This window comes from Acanthopagrus latus, unplaced genomic scaffold (assembly GCF_904848185.1).
Source record: "Acanthopagrus latus isolate v.2019 unplaced genomic scaffold, fAcaLat1.1, whole genome shotgun sequence".
In the NCBI taxonomy this organism is placed as follows: Eukaryota; Metazoa; Chordata; class Actinopteri; order Spariformes; family Sparidae; genus Acanthopagrus; species Acanthopagrus latus.
Genome location: NW_023504070.1, coordinates 11,056 through 25,753, shown reverse-complemented (window position 1 = coordinate 25,753; position 14,698 = coordinate 11,056). Strand labels below are relative to the sequence as shown.

General features: G+C 45.5%; 1 pseudogene; it reads right to left on the bottom strand.

Annotated features, from left to right (window-relative positions):
* Positions 1-9,358: 9,358 nt before the first annotated feature.
* Positions 9,359-14,441, bottom strand: LOC119016154 (annotated as a pseudogene).
* Positions 14,442-14,698: the final 257 nt, after the last annotated feature.

Below are 14,698 nucleotides of genomic sequence, written 5' to 3'. Positions count from 1 at the left end.
TAAAGTGAATATACCCTCAAAAATGAGCACTATATACAACAGTTAATATTTACAGACAGTTTTACACTATTAAATCAAATTGTGCAGCTAGAAATTATGTACAGAGTAGTAGGAGATTTTTGTGTAGATGCACACATAACAAGAGATCCAAAGTGGTCCTAATGTTCAGATGGACCTCAACTTTGCAACATATAGTGAGTGCAATTTAGCACATCATCATAGACATATTATTACTGGGACTTACTGTATTTTCTAGCCCTGTTAGGATTATTAATGTAACTACTACTTCTATTACTGTCTCTCTCTCTCTTTCCCACTCAGAGAGGATGTAAAAGAAAGAAGACAGGATAAAGGTATTCAGTTAATCTATCTGAATGAATTTGACAGCTGAGTTTCTTACAACATCAAAAGAACAAACTTCCTACAGTCTCTAAAAGTAGAATGGGAGGCAGAGCCTTCAGTTATCAGGATGCTCTACTGTGCAACCAACTTCCAGTCTGGGTCCATGGGGCAGACACCCTCTCTCTAGTAGACTTAAAACTTTACTTTTGACAAAGCTTGCAGTTGGTTCAGTGTTTCTGCCTCTAGAGACGCAGAGTCTGGATCTCTCTCTCTGATACACCCTGGGCAGATTGCCAGTCTGCTGCGGGGCTAACATGTATAGACAAACAATCACACTCACGTTCACACCTACAGGCAATTTAGAGCATCCAAATTAACCTGATGTGCATGTCTTTGGACTGTGGGAGGAGACTGGAATACCTGGGAGAAAACCCCAGGCAGACATGAGGTGAACATGCAAACTACGCACAGAGTAGCCCCAGGCAAACTGGGGCTCAAACCTTGCTGTGAGGCAACAGTGCTGACCACTGTACCACTGTGCACCCTCAAAGTGGATCTGATCCACTTTACTCTTGACGGTGCATGTTTGGGTTTGTTATCCTTCACATACTGAGAAGCTGGTCTTCAGCAACCTCCTGAAATGTTGGGTCTGAGTTAGATCACTTTCTTTGTGACAGATGGACAAGTCATTGGTCCTAATGTTCAGATAGACTGAAACTTTGCAACAAAAGTGAGAGAAAGTCAGCAACGGCAGGTTCAAATTATTAGGTCTTAGCCAGTGGGCTGATGGTCATTGGAGGTCAGCTCAGAGTTTTTTGGATTAAAGGCTCTTAAGGCTAGATGTTGGGTTTGTTAGCCTTTATGAACAGGGAAACTGGTCTTCAGTAACTTCTTGAAATTTGGTGACAATTCTGTTGTGGTAGAGGAACAAGATAGACGTTAGCTCTCAGCAAAAGTGAGTGCAAGTCAATTACACTTGCACAGTCTATTAGTCAGACATGCTGCAGAGACTGGCCAATGCTTGTTGAGCTTCTTAAGCCTCCGCCATTGGGATGATGGCCTTGCTCATCTCTGGACAAATGTCGGTATTTATAAGGATGTAAATAATGATTTCATTTATTTATCATTTACATACTGAGAAGGTAGTCTTACCTGGCTAATGTCAGCTATTTATGAGGACTTTTAAAAAAAAGCTTTGACTGCAAAGTAAGCATTGGATGACCTGTGTGTGACATTAAATTGAAACATCATGGTTTGGAGGCCTTGAAAAGAGCTAGCCACTGGAAGATGCTACCAGGTTGGGTTTCGGAAAGCTGGACAGTTGGGTCTCTGTGTTACAGTGTCCTCCTTGTGTTACCTCCTCTTAAGTTGTGCGTGGTGTTGGTGTGTGTGCTTTGTTGCAGGGAGCGTGATGCTGTGCTGTTTGCTGGTCTCACCTGTTCTCCATCAGCTCATCAGATCAGTACATCTATCAAGGCTCCCAGTCACAAGCTGCCAGATCGTTCTTGTTTACCATATGGGTAACACTCCAGCCCGCTTAAATAATAATCCAATTTTTTTTCCTACCTCTTTTAAATCTCACACAAACTGTGCTTTTCACTGTGCTTCAGCCCTGTCAGTTCCAGCACAGCTGTCCCACCCACTGCAGAAGTTCTGCTCACAGCTCCTGCTGCCAGTCTCCCCAGCCTCCCTTCAAGCGACCTCGACCTTCCCCACCGCTTGCCCTACGCACTTTTCTGGAAGGCTGATCAAGAATCAGTAAAGACGACTGTTCCCACATCAGAACTGTGTCTGTGTCTTGAGTCAGCTTTTGGGGCTCATTCCAGAGTTTTAGCTCATCTTGGCTCTGCCCACTATTAATGTTTGATGCCACTTGAAGGTCAACAGGTTTTTTTTTTTTTTTTAACATTAAAGGCCCTTAATTGAGCCCCCCAGGGCCACAAACCCATAGTGTTGATATGTCCATGTCTATTTGATCACACTTCTCCCTCCAAGACGCTTCGCATTAAGTCCTCGGCCAATAAATACATTTGTGGCAGGGGATTGACTTCACTGGCCAATACTTTGTGTAGAAAACTACATTTCCTACAACAATGCCCTTGACAACCACTAACTGGTTCTACAAGAAAAGTTTTAAGTATTTCTAAGTCTGTGTTAAATGTATTACCATGTCTGCTTTAAAAGAAAAGTCCACACATGTGAAATGTTTTAGTTTTAATTGAACATGTAGAACTGAACTATACACAACCAATTGGTTTCTTTCTCAAAAACATTATGACTTCAAGAATTTTCTATGCATCTTCATGCATGTCATCAACCTCCTTTGTGACCAACCTAACAAATAAAGAACACAGGGGGGGGTTCAATAGTGGCTGATCAGGCCAAAGAACACACAAGAGGAATGACACAACGCATTATACATTAACTACTAATGAACTAAACTCAATAACCCCAATTTCCCCCCTATTGTAGCAGGCTCTTGGTTCAGTCTCATTGGCACTTTCTTGAACTGTGCCACTGCCTGGGGCCTATACTTTTGCAATCCAGCCAATGAACTCAGCAAGGACAACAGGAACCCTGGGGCACTGGTAAAACAGAACAAAAAATTAGAAAAAACCTAAGTCAAACTAACCTAACATACTGTTGAATATACATCACTAACTAAATGTGCATGTTACAAATACAGGTAATGTATTTTAAACAAACACTAAATAAATCATGAAATATGCTGTATGAACTCCATTTTTTGTGCTCTCAATATTACTAGCAAGGGTTTTCTTTTTGTGAACTGAGCATTCCACATTCTTGTAGGGAGCCCCAACACACAGAGACCTGACCCAGATAGGGCAATGGTCCTTCAATATGTCTCTGGATCATTTTGACCTGCATCCGCAGAGACACACAGAAACACATCCACAGCCACATACACGGACACAAACACACAGAGACATGCACAAGCATATGCTATAATATTCTAAGAATGATGGTATTCTAACAGCATTTTCTCACACTAAATGACTTGTACCTGCACTACAAGGGGGCTTCCGAAGATATCAGTACCTTCTCCATCACAGTACAGAATCTTCCATCATCAGTATAACCAAAAGATTTAGCTGTCGAGGGCTGGAGGGGCTTTAGAACTATCTTTGAAGAGAGTCAGGCACACAGCGATGTGAAAGAAGAAGACTTAGAATTTTGAAACATTAATCAGTGAGTCTGAAATGTCCTACCCTTTATTTGAATAGCTGGAACAGAACTGTAAACTAAAAACGATTGTTTTTTTCTTATGCATCAAGAACATTCGAACTTCTGCAGGGTAGCAGCCTGGATCTCCTTGTCCTCCTTTGTGACTCCATCTTTAATGTTTCTTCTGCAGTAACACAAAAGTGAAACACTAATGTAGGGCATGTGACCATTTCTCATATATGATAGAAAAAACCTGCAAGGTAAATCACTGAGTCCTCCCACTCACTCCCCCTCTCACTGACGACAGCAGGGTCAGAGGTCGTGCTGACTTACCTGATTTACTTTAATATTAACATTATACAGATGTGGTTAATGTTTGTACACCGACATGACCCCATCATTGTCTCTGCATCCTGTCCCTCCCTGTCCAGATGTTTAGGCTATGTCCAGAGTCTAAAGTCAAAGTCTGAATCAAGAGTCTAAAGTCAGTCTTTGAGTGCGTATCAGAGGACCTACGTCTTTGGTTCATGAACCTCAACATTCCACTTCCTAGACACATTTCTTCAATCATCTGGCAGTTTTAGTGTTTCTCACCGGCAGTAGAGGGAACACGGTGTCCCCCGCCCTCAAGCTGGTAGCACACGATGGCTGGGTCCATATCAGATAGTCCTCCATCGGCTCTGAGAAACCAAACTGACACTCTTTATTAAGAGCACCAGCTGATGGCAACTTCGACTGATTGGAGAACAAACAAAACAGGACACGGGCATTACTTAATTTTAACCTTTAATGTTATTCTAATGTTAGAGTTCTTTATGACCACTGGGGGCACCAATGTAGGACATTTCAGAATTGTACACAAAGCAAGTTAATAAAGATCAATAATATTCAGACATGTCTTTATTTTGAAATGAGGTTGTCATGGTAATCTGGTGTCTTATGACTTCCTGTGACTGTTCACTTAGTGGGTGAAAATACCGACAGATGTTCACTGTGATATCATTATTGTCAATATTAATGTCAGTATCATAATTATCAGTAATATTATCAGTGATATTATCCATTATATTAAAATCAACAATATTATTATCAATAAAATTGTCATGTGGTGGTTTTCGTTGCCGTTCACCGTGACCTGAAGGTGTAGTTCATCTTAGTTGTGATAATATCGTCTTCCAGGGTGGTGTAGTGGCAAATAAATCTAGGTTATGATCATTGCAATATAAATAGATTTGGGATATCCCATGCAGTCCCAAATGATGCTCTAATAATGAGTTTTGAGCCTGATAAAAGACCAGTTTTTTTTTCACCCTTTACGATCACAATGTTAAGAATGAATGAGCAACGAGTGCAGCCACAGCTCACCCAAGGCCACAGATAGGGGCCTGGGTGAGACATTTTGTAGGCTTTTACATAACACATTCAAAAATGAAATAGTAGATAACAGTCTTGTGTGATCATGACATAGGGGGGTGGTCCCAGTGGGCACTGGTGACCTTGACCCCAGGTATAAAAGTGGGTGATCCGAGGAGATTTCTCAGTTGCCCCGGGGTACCTCATGGATTTATAACTTCTTCTCTTCGAATAAACACCTTTTTGGACTGAAGACTTCCTGCCTCACCTCTGTTTTGGACTTAATCTCTGAGCTGTTCTTGCCTCTGATTTGGACTTAGTCTCTGAGCTGTTCTTGCCTGCTGATTTGGACTTATTCTCTGAGCTGTTCTTGCCTCTGATTTGGACTTAGTCTCTGAGCTGTTCTTGCCTCTGATTTGGACTTAGTCTCTGAGCTGTTCTTGCCTCTGATTTGGACTTAGTCTCTGAGCTGTTATTGCCTCTGATTTGGACTTAGTCTCTGAGCTGTTCTTGCCTCTGATTTGGACTTAGTCTCTGAGCTGTTCTTGCCTCTGATTTGGACTTAAACTCTGAGCTGTTCTTGCCTCTGATTTGGTACTTAGACTCAGAGCTGGTTCTCCTCTGATTGGGACTTTAACTCTGAGCAGATTACCAAGGTCTCATAGTGGAATAATTTAACAGATAAGGAAGGTAAGTATCCCACTACAGTGGAAATAGGTCAACTGTGGACCAATTAGGTGACGTTTGAGGAAGTGGGCGGAGCTTTTGACCAGAATCCATGAGACTACAGACAGAGACACACACTGACACATAGACACATAGACGCACAGAGACACAGAGACAGAGAGACAGACATACACCACAATCAGTTCAGTCGTGGGACCAATCACACCTGTTGACCATCCAGGACAACAAGTCCCACCTGGAAGCTCCATAGCGAGGAGGTCTGGCTATGGGGTGGTGGTGTGGGGGAGCAGAGGGGTGGTAGGCCATGGCTCCTGGGAACGGCGGGGTTTGCTGGTGGGGGTGACCAGCTGGCTGGAAGCGGGGGGTAGTGCAGAGGGGGCTGGGCCTCCATAGTAGGATGGTGGTGGCATCAGAAGCTCTGTCCCCGGCCCTCCACTGCTACCATGAATCTTCCTGAAGTTGCAATGGCGGTGATGACGCCCACCACAAGGAGTCCAAGTCTGGATGGGGCCAGAACGAGATCAAGACAGAGTTCAGCAGGGGGACACAGAGGTCAGGGTGGGTCAGAATAGTCAAAGGGGGGATCACAGAGGTCAGAAGGGGTTCACAGATAGTCATAAGGGGGGGATCACAGAGGTCAGAAGGGGATCGTTGGGGATTCACAGAAGTCGGGTGGGGGGGGGGGGGTGTCACAAAATTCGGAGGAGTCACAGAGGTCAGGAGGGTACCACAGAGGTTAAACATACAAGGTCTCCATTTCTGGTAGGAGCAGCAACATTCCAGGCAGGAACTGGATTCAGGTCCGTTGGGGGGGAACAGGAGTCTGACACAGAGGCAGAGACAGAGATGTACTGAACTCTAACTAACTCAGACCAGACCTCCTCAAAGTCACCAGTCCTGAGGGGATTCAGTCTGTCCTCAGTGGTCTGAGGGTTCAGTGATATTATCAATAATAATTAAAATCAACAATATTATTATCATCAATAAAATTGTCATGTGGTGGTTTCGTTGCCGTTCACCGTGACCTGAAGGTGTAGTTCTCGTAGTTGTGATAATATCGTCTTCCAGGGTGGTGTAATGGCAAATTAAATCTAGGTTATGATCATTCATATAAATAGATTTGGGAGTGTCCCATGTAGTCCCAAATGATGCTCTAATAATGAGTTTTGAGCCTGATAAAAGACCAGTTTTTGATTCACCCTTTACGATCACAATGTTTAAAATGAATGAGCAACGAGTGCAGCCACAGCTCACCCAAGGCCACAGATAGGGGCCTGGGTGAGACATTTTGTAGGCTTTTACATAACACATTCAAAAATGAAAACAGTAGATAACAGTCTTGTGTGATCATGACGAAGGGGGGTGGTCCAAGTGGGCACTGGTGACCTTGACCCCAGGTATAAAAGTGGGTGATCCGCAGAGATTTCTCAGTTGCCCCGGGGTACCTCATGGATTTTATAACTTCTTCTCTTCGAATAAACACCTTTTTGGACTGAAGACTTCCTGCCTCACCTCTGTTTTGGACTTAGTCTCTGAGCTGTTCTTGCCTCTGATTTGGATTTAATCTCTGAGCTGTTCTTGCCGTCTGATTTGGATTTAATCTCTGAGCTGTTCTTGCCTCTGATTTGGACTTAATCTCTGAGCTGTTCTTGCCTCTGATTTGGATTTAGTCTCTGAGCTGTTTCGCCTCTGATTGGGACTTTTAACTCTGAGCAGATTACCAAGGTCACATAGTGGAATAATTTAACAGATAAGGAAGGTAGTCTCCCACTACAGTGGAAATAGGTCAACTGTGGACCAATCAGGTGACGTTTGAGGAAGTGGGCTGAGCTTTTGACCAGAATCCATGAGACTACAGACGAGAGACACAAACTGACACATAGACACAGAGACACACAGAAACAGACATACACAACAATCAGTTCAGTCGTGGACCAATCAAACCTGTTGAACATCCAGGACAACAAGTCCCACCTGGAGGCATCATAGTCAGGAGTTCTGGCTATGGGGTGGTGGTGTGTGGGGAGCAGAGGGGTCGTGGGCCATGGCTCCTGGGAACGGCGGGGGATGCGGGTGAGGGTGACCCACTTGCTGCAAGCGGGGGGGTAGTGCAGAGGGGGCTGGGCCTCCATAGTAGGATGGTGGTGGCATCAGAAGCTCTGTCCCCGGCCCTCCATTGCCACCATGAATCGTCCTGAAGTTGCAATGGTGGTGATGACGCCCACCACGAGAGTCCAAGTCTGGATGGGGCCAGAATGAGATCAACACAGAGTTCAGCAGGGGGACACAGAGGTCAGCCGGGGGTCACAGAGGTTAGGAGGGGGTCACAGTGAGTCATAAGGGGGGGTCACAGAGGTTAGGAGGGGGTCACAGTGAGTCATAAGGGGGGGGGATCACAGAGGCCAGGAGGGGGCCGATGAGGGCGTCACAGAGTTCAGGAAGGGGTCACAGTGAGTCATAAGGGGGGGAATCACAGAGGTGAGGAGGGGGTCGTTGGGGGGGTCAACCAGGTCAGGAGGGTATACCAGTGGTTAAAAATACCAAGGTCACCATTTATTGTAGGGGCAGCAACAATACAGGCAGGAACAGGATTAAGGTCCGGTGGGGGGAACAGGCGTCTGACACAGAGGCAGAGACAGAGATGTACTGAACTCTAACTCAGACCAGACCTCCTCAAAGTCACCAGTCTGAGGGGACTCAGTCTGTCCTCAGTGGTCTGAGGGTTCAGTGATATTATCAATAATATTAAAATCAACAATATTATTATCAATAATATTGTCATGTGTTGGTTTCGTTGCCGTTTACCCTAACCCGAAGGTGTAGTTCTCGTAGTTGTGATGATATCGACTGCCAGGGTGGAAGTAGGTCAACTGTGGACCAATCAGATGATGGCTGAGGAAACAGGAGGAGATCCGGCCCGAATTCATGAGGCAGACAGAGACACACACAGACACACAGAGACAGAGAGACAGACATACACGACAATCAGTTCAGTTGTGGACCAATCAAACCGGTTGAACAACCCGGACAACAAGGCCCCCCGGGTAGCTCCCTAGCGTGGCGGTCGGGCTTTGGGGTGGTGGGGGGGGGGGAGCAGAGGGGTGGTAGGCCATGGCTCCTGGGAACGGCGGGGTTTGCGGGTGGGGGTGACCAGCTGGCTGGAAGCGGGGGGGTAGTGCAGAGGGGCTGGGCCTGCATTGTGGATGGTGGTGGCATCAGAATCTCCGTACCCGGCCCTCCACTGCTACCATGAAACTTCCTGAAGTTGCACTGGCGATGATGACGCCCACCACGAGAGTCCAAGTCTAGATGAGGACAGAACGAGATGAAGACAGAGTTCAGCAAGGGTCACTGAGGTCAGCATTGGGTGACAGAGATCAGAAGGGGGTCAAGGAGCTCAGCATGGGGTCACAGTAAGTCATAAGGGGGATAACAGAGGTTAGGAGGGGGTCACAGAAGTCAGGAGGGGGTCACGGGGGTTAAATATACCAAGGTCTCCTGTTCTGGTAGGAGCAGCAACATTCCAGGCAGGAACTGGATTCACTGGTTCAGGTCCGGTGTCTGACACAGAGACAGAGACAGAGGACAGAGATGTACTGAACTCTAACTAACTCAGACAAGACCTCCTCAAAAGCTTGACCCCCTTCAATGTGAAATATATTTCCACACAACGTCTCAGAATTCTTTGTAAAGATCAGTTTAACTCTCACACTCCATCTGTCCTCATCTGTCTGAGGTTCTGAGCGGTCTGGTTTTAGGGTTAAACTTAGTGTCAGGTATAAGGGGGTTGTTACTTTTTTCTGAGTTCCTCGATGATGAGGGTGACGGCCGTGGAGTCTGTTTCTACTTCCTGATTGAAAGCGTTGGAGTACTTCCCTATTGCCTCCAAATGCACCTGAAACACAGGTGGAGGTGATGACACCCACATGTGAGACAGACAACAAAAGCCGTCCACAACATACACAGTCCTGACCCTGATTCAGTATTAACATCAGTATCGTGAAGTGTAATGTTACCTGACAATTGTCTCCCAGGAGGTACTGCCTTCCTGCAAACAACTTGTAGTCTGTCTTCTGCATCTCTGTCTCACACACACACGCACAAGATAGACAGACAGAGAGACACACACACACACACACACACACACACACACAATCAGAAACTACTGTCTCAACAGAAACCCTCTATATTTTTCTGTCAGATGTATGTAACCAGTTACCTTCGCAGGTATCCAGCCGGATGTTAAACTCCACATCTCTGTAATACTCTGCATCCAGAGACCTCATCACCTTATATGAAAGAGACAGTCTGGCGCGGGGCGGGGCTTCTAGTGGACACTGACCAATAAAAACATTCAATTTTGCTCCATTTCTCTGACGAGTTTATGTTTTATTACCTACAAATTTAACTGAAAAGCCACTCAGAGCTCGTATGTGTGAGTCACCATGAGCCAAGCTCAGTTCTGTTCACACGAGCAGTGACCCGAGTCTGAAGAAGGAAGCAAAAACCAGCAGTTCCTTCAGTGGCCACCTGAGGCTTCAAAAGCAAGTCAATCCCCATAGATTCCCATGTTAAAATGTCCAAATTTACAGCAGATATAAAAATGTTTTGCAGCCTGTTACAAAAACAGTTTTGGTCATGACAACTGTATGGGGGGTGAGTTTTTCTATAACTCACCCATTTAGATATAATAAGGCTTAAAGTTAGACATAAAAAGGGCATGGCCATGCCGTAGCTGTTTGGTAGCTTTGAGCTAGGTGGGCGTGTTTCATCAACAGGGCTTCATTCACCATTTTTAGATTAGCTGAGACTAGGAGCCCCGCCCACTTTGAGCTTCAGAACAAACCTGCAGGTGACACCATGGATCATGCATTCCCCCACCATCCCCACTCCCACCCCCACCCCCACCTTTGCCCCCTCTGTCACAGCTCCTCGCGTCTCTTCAGCAGCTCCCCGGACTCCACATCCTCCCTGCTGGACACACCCCCCCGTGTGTGAGAGAGTGACATTATCGCAGTTACCCGAACAGCACGCACAACACACAGAAATCCCCCTCACGCCAAGAAATCTGACGGCAGGGCGCTGATGTCATCTCTACATCAGCGGTCAATCTGTCGAACATTAATGTGTGTACCTGTGAGCTTGATCCTCAGGTGTGCTGTGTCTATAGCGCTGACCTTCAACTCTGCAGGCCTCCATCGCCTGACAGAGCTCCGTCTCTTCTGACAAAAACACCCGAGTGTAGAACAGCTCATACAGGAGAGCTAGACAGACAGACAGACAGACACAAAGACAGAACACTGTTTGTTCTTCTTTACTTGTGAGGGCCCTCACTGTCATGATCTCACCGACACCACCATCGAAATACATCTCACCTGAACCTGGTTCTGACCTGAACCTGGTTCTGACCTGTGAACCTTCACTAAGACCAACACAGTGGGTCTGACACTAAATGTTGCACACAACAGTTGTCAACCATACTGAGCCACCAATCAGTGATCTGCACTCACACTGACGGAGGGCGGCAGAGGCGTGGTAAGTCCTTGGGTAAATGATGTCATAGTGACCATTGATGGAGTGGGACAGCATCACCTGGACAACAGACAAGACAGAGCTGGCCAATCAAAACACAAAGAAGAATGTCATGTGACCTGCTATGTTCATCGTCATGACAACCATCAAAGGGAAAAATAAGAGTATTCACCTCAACTACGAAGTTGTCCTCTGAGATCACTTTGGCTGGAATCCCCGGGTAATCGTAGATCAGGAAACAACACCTACACACACACACACACACACACACACACACACACACACACACACACACACAGACACAGATAGACACACAGAAACACACAGACACAGCCACACACACACACACCCAAGTCAAGTTCTGATCTAGGTCTAGCTCTGGCCTAAGCTGATCTGTAGGTGAAAGCGATTGACTGATTGAGGTCACAGAAGGTGAGTGAACACCTGAGAGCCTCTCACCTGTACAGCTGAGATAAAGCTTTGATCTCCACCTGACCCACCGTCTCCTGAAAAAACACACTCACTGTCACACATTGCCACAACTATCCACAGGTAAAAACAGTGATTCAATGGTCAAAGGGCACAGCAGCTCACGTTCGGGTTCTCCACACGTCCCAGATGCTTTTCAAAGGAACCTTCAACAAACTGAAAAACAGGGTGGAGGAGAGGGAGGATGTAAGAGAGGAGGTGAGGGAGGAGGTGAGGGTCGAGATGAGGGACGAGGTGAGGATGGAGGAGAGGGCTGAGGTGAGGGTGGAGGTGAGGGAGGATGTAAGAGAGGAGGTGAGGGAGGAGTTGAGGGTTGAGGTGAGGATGGAGGAGAGGGCAGAGGTGAGGGTGGAGGAGAGGGCCGAGGTGGAGGACGAGGTGAGGATGGAGGAGAGGGCAGAGGTGAGGATGGAGGAGAGGGCAGAGGTGAGGATGGAGGAGAGGGCAGAGGTGAGGGTATAATGAATAAATTCATTAGTTAACGATCTCAGACTCACCAGCTCAAATTTACATCTGTTGGCTCTCATGAAGTTAGCGCAGTGCTGACGGACCCTCCGGTGGTAGTTCTGAGAGTAATACAACTACACACACACACACACACACACACACACACACACACACACACACACACACACACACACACACATTAATTAAGCATCGTGACAAATGTTAGCGTGATGATAATCTGTCTGTGTATATATTTTGTCAGATGAAAGAAGTAAACTGGCCAGGTACAGTTTTATATTGAGGCCAGTGTACTAAAAAGCCTGTGTAAATGTGTAAATGTATTATTTTATTGGTAAGAAATATTAGCGACTAAGGAGTGAGTTCATGAGCTTGGTCAAGAACTCACAGTAGGGAGGGAGTGACATAAACTAGTTTATTTGGAAATATTTTTCATCATTATTGTGATTAATTCAGTTATAAGCTGCTCATAGATATCCATCTTTTGTTATGTTTCTCTTAGCTGGATCAGCAGCAGCCAGGGGTCAGAGGATGCTCAGTCAGTAAAGCAGCACAAGATGGAAGAGCAGGGCCAGATCAGATAACTGAGCCATATCAGCCTAATGCAAAAGAAATAGCAGTTCAAAACTTGCAAGCAGAACCCTACATTTCCAAGAGAAATGGTTTAAAAGAATTTTCCTTGGATTCATTACAGTCATAGTATGAATGTAGTCCTGTGCTTTACTGTGTAAAAGCATTTCAACTTGACAAGTCCTCACTGACGAAAAACACTGATTCAATATTTGTCTCCGCTGGGTTCAGAAATTGTAAAAAAGGCTGTGGAGAAATGTACAGATCATACAAAAATCAAGTCTCATAAGCTGACAGTTACTACACATTGTCAAAAAGCAAATCCATTTAATTCTCAGCTTTCTAGTGCATTGGCAGCATCACAGCAAATAGCAAGGGCATGCTTGATGAAGATCATGAGCTGTGTGCATTTTCTAGGCAGACGAGGCCTGGCTCTCAGAGGAAGGAAATCTTTCTTGTGATGCCATTGTGGACCAGTATCCAGAGATTAACAGGAGGATGTTGGATGTGCAGTTAGCCATGTTCACGTCAAAGAACACCTACATATCAAGCACAGAAGCTGCAGACATCCTGAGAGGCATGCTGCCTGAAGTCAGAGGTCTATTGATCAGGTGGAGGTCCTTGTGAGGCTGTTGTTGGTTGTTCCAACATCGTCTGCTGAAGCTGAGAGGAGTTACAGTGCACTGAGGAGGTTAAAGACCTGACTCAGCAACTGCATGAAGCAGAAACGCCTGAACAATGTGGCAGTTTGTCACATACACCAAGAAAGTGTTGATGCCTTGGACAGGAAGAAACTCTGCCAGAATTTTATCTCTGCCAATGATCGAAGACGTCATGTGTTTGGAACCTTTGGATGAGTTGATTATGTTGACCCTCCTGTGGACTTTGGGTCAAAATGACCCTTGTTCACTTTACATTTACATCAAAAATAGGATTTTCTTCCATATAACTGCCTTTAAAATGAGTTTTACACCCATTTCAAATAAAATTGATTACTTGACTACTTACTCTGAACTATGGACATTTTATTCAATTTCTCCCCACCTGTGATATTCCTACCAGTTTGACCTGCCCACTACTGGGTGGTGATATGTAAATGAGGACTGTTATTATTTTATTATTATTAAATGTTATTAATATTTAAAAAATAAATAAAACTGGTTTGATGAGTTGGAGTGAAAACAAGGTTAAACACCAGGTGATAACGTTTTGCTACATGCTTTGCAACCACTCAAACCAAAAAAGGGAACAGTAAACTTAAAAGTAGCAATAGAAAACTAAAAGAACTACTAGAAAACACAGTGAACTGAAGGAGTTAGAGTTTTATTAAAAATACGTGTGTCTCCCCCCACCTCTGAATCAAAACTTCGTCCTTGCTTGTGTTTATTCAAAACTGGCTTAAATGTGGTATCTGTTTCAATGGCGACCTGCTCAATCAAGACTGTGTGCAGAGTGATAACTTTAGACACCAGGTGCCGTCACCTGGTGACACCAGACCCCCACACTCCGCACCGCCATTAGCTGTGACTTTTAGCCCGACTCACCCGCTCAGACACGGCTCGGAACAGACTGCACGCGTCCCGGGCCACCATCTTCCTGTAGAGGCCCAGACTGTACAGGTACTTGTCCATGTCGACGTAGAACTTATTGAGGGCTTTCTTCATCCTGCCGCCGGTAAACACACAGCAACATTCACGGTAACGTCGGTAAACTCGCTCCAGTTCACGCGCCACAGCTCGAGTCGCCGTCCACTGGAATGGTCACGATAGATCACTGTCATCTGAAATATGTCAGCAATGCTGGTTACTGATTGGACTGGTCCGTCCTGTGAACCGGAAGGACATAATTTACATGTTTTCAAAACAAGAGCACCGCTAGTGACGACCTACGCGCCGCTATTATTTAATTTTGATGCAAGACATGGATATGATGATGTTTGAAGTTTTATGGTGTTTTACCTATTTCGGCCATAAGCGGTCATATTGACATATTGACACATCATTTCGCAGGGTTTCATCAAGGCCGGATTATCCATAGACTGGTTGGGGTGTCACCTCATGATACAAGCTTTAAA